Source organism: Microtus ochrogaster, chromosome 7 (genome assembly GCF_000317375.1).
Source record: "Microtus ochrogaster isolate Prairie Vole_2 chromosome 7, MicOch1.0, whole genome shotgun sequence".
Lineage (NCBI taxonomy): Eukaryota > Metazoa > Chordata > Mammalia > Rodentia > Cricetidae > Microtus > Microtus ochrogaster.
Genome location: NC_022014.1, coordinates 12,258,136 through 12,261,182, shown reverse-complemented (window position 1 = coordinate 12,261,182; position 3,047 = coordinate 12,258,136). Strand labels below are relative to the sequence as shown.

Here is a 3,047-nt window from a genome sequence, read left to right as displayed (position 1 = left end):
TGGCAGAAAGGGGCAGAACTTTGAACAACTTTAACGCAGAGCACTGCAGCTGACCCATCAGTTTGGACAAGTCCATTCTCCGTGTGCATGTAACAGTCCAGATGTGCAACATGAATCTGCATGTGCAGTGTTCTTTACGGAGGACAGTGCTCACCTTTCAGGTGGGTTTAAAACATATAAATACAGGGGAAAGGAAAGCACTCATTAAAAACTGATTAAACAGAAAGTATTTTAATTATGAATTTGTTCTTCCTGGAAATAATCCCGGCCCAGTGAAATCCAGAAGCTGGAGTAGCAGTTCCACTTCCTGTGGGAATGGAGAGTTACAGCCACGGTCGTCTTATGGCCATTTTCAGTTTATCGACTACTCTGAACTCACTGTGAGACGTCGTCAGAGTCGGAAGAGAGACTGGGGACAGTATCCCTCCAGAACCATCAAGGGGAAGTAAACATCCTGTAGATTCTAGGTGACAGAACAAGTAATGTCGATTGTCATCAACGGACAGTGTTGATCCTGGGGTTGTTCCCCCATCTTCTTGCCTCTTCTCCATTGTCTTCACCGGTCACCTCTCCCACCATTCCCAGCCCGATCTCTTCTGCATCTCTTGGGATGCACAGGCCTAACTCTGTGTCATTTACACTCATAGAATCGTCACCCTTACCACCTGTCCCCTGAATGTAGCAGGTACCATCTGCTTCCTCCTCCTCCTCATTGACCAGTTTGGGACCAAATTCAAATACCTCACAACCACTGGTCACTACCGCTTTCTCTGCCTTGATGTCAGCTTCCTGTCTCTCCATATTTTGTTCCAGTGTATCAACCTTTTCTTGTCTTTCCCGTTTCTTCCACTTGAGAAAAGATTCTACAGTGATTGTGATAACATTTGGACATAAGGCAGACTGCTCTTACAATTAAATCTTCTAATGAAATTTCATCGTTCTCTTTTCTTTTTGTCTTTTTTCAGCACAAATCCCAAAGGAAGTGTTTGGTGAGGCTTGTGACTGTCCCCACCTCCAGGACACCCAAACCCGCTACACTTGCTATTTTCAATAATTTCAAGGAAATTTCTGCACACTATGTGAGATTTTGTTTTTTCTTTTCTGCCTCACCAAGCTTCTCGTTCACTACTTCCTCCACCTTTTCCCATCCTACCTATTGCCCATTACCCACAGTATATTTTTCAAGTTCTTCATCTCTTGCATCAGCGTAAACACTTGGTTTTTCACATCTTCTCTCTGAAATGAGGCCATGAGAACTCACGTTTCTCCCCGTCAGTCCACTGTCCTTGTCTGAGGAATGCTTACACTACAGATTTGGGATCTGCACCATTACTTATTTTTTGTGTGTGTAGCAACTGCAGGTTTAAGAATTCACTTAGTTCTTGCAGTTCTTTCTTCTTGACAGTGTCTTTCCAGCTTCACTCTGTGTCTCTTCCATGTTGACCAAATCTCTTGCTTTATTCCTTTTTTATTCTTAGACGGAAAATTTTGTCCTCTGTGATCTTCTTCTGCTTCTCTGTCTTCTTGTTGCCCCAGCCTGAGTCTGGGAAAACTTATTCTTTAAGACAATTTTTTTTTGTTTGACTATTTTTGTTTGTTGAGTCATTTGTTTTGAGACAGGCTCTTGCTATGTGGTCCTGGCTGGCTTTAAACTCATGACCCTCTTGCCTCAGTGTCCTGAGTGTTGTGGTTATTGGTTCTCATTGTCTTTATCCTGTGTGATAAAAACTGACGTTGCAAACAGGACATTCCAGCATCATTTTCACCACCAAGAGATCTAAGTGATGTTTGGGATTTTGTTGTGGTTCTCTTTCCTGGATAGCTATGATCCATAGGGCTGAGCACACCAGGAATGTGTAGCAAACTTTTGTTTTAGGAGCTAGAGAGATTACTCAGCAATTAAGAACACTGACTGCTCTTCCAGAGGACCCAGGTTTGGTTCCTAGCATCCATGTTCCAATCACAACCATCTGTAACTCCAGTTTTAGGGGATCCAATGCCTTCTTCTTACCTCTGTGAGCACATGTGGTTCTCATATACACATGGAGGCAAAGAACCCACACACATAAATAAGAATAAATTAATCTTGGGGTTTGAGAGTTGTCTTAGCAGTTAAGGCACTTGTTTCTCTTCCAGAGGACCCTGTTTTGGCTCCCAGTGCCTACACGATGGCTCATAACCATCAGCAACTCCAGTTCCAGGGACTCTGACACCTTCCTCTGACCTCCGCAGGTACCAGGCCTGCACATAGCATATACATATGCATGTAGAAATAACATATACACATATGATAAGTTCATTCCTATTAGTTATTTTTAAATTAATTGAAAGCTTCATTAATCACTTAAAATATAAATTAATTTAATTAAATAATCTAAAATACTGTTTTAAGCAAGGTGTGGTGACACATATCTCTAATCTCAGCACTTGGAAGACAGAGATAGAAGGATTTGGAGTTCAAGGGCAGGCTTGGCTACACAGTGAATTTCAAGCGATTCTTAGGTGCATTAGTGAAACCATTTGGGGCTGGAGAGATGGCTCAGAGGTGAACAGCACTGGTTGCTCTTTCAGAGGTCCTGAGTTCAATTCCCGGCAATCACAACCATCTGTAATGAGATCTGGTGCCCTCTTCTGGTCCACAGGCATACATGCAAACAGAATGCTGTATATATAATAAATAAATCTTAAAAAAGAAATGTAATAAAAATACTTAAGAATAATAAAATCAAACAATTAAAAAGCTCCCCCCCCAAAGCTCTCTTTTAAAGTCACCTTCAGTATTCCCTCATGTTGTTATGGCAGAATAACTTAGAGTCAAGTTTACTGACTGAATTTTAACTTTAGAGGTTGCTATTTTAGAAATCTTTGGCTTTACTTTGTAAAACATTTACATTTCTAAAATAAAAATGAAACAAAATGTACTTAGAGGCCTGTGTCACCTCAGAACTATGCTCTATTAACTGGTTACTGTTATCTGGCCGCTGGTTACTATCTATTATCCACGGCTACTGGTCTATTAACTGGTTACTGCTATCTGGCCGCTAGTT

General features: G+C 41.3%; 1 pseudogene; it reads right to left on the bottom strand.

The window, feature by feature from the left end:
* Positions 1-495: 495 nt before the first annotated feature.
* The window catches only part of LOC101986351, a 7,677-nt pseudogene continuing 5,125 nt past the window's right edge, over positions 496-3,047 (bottom strand).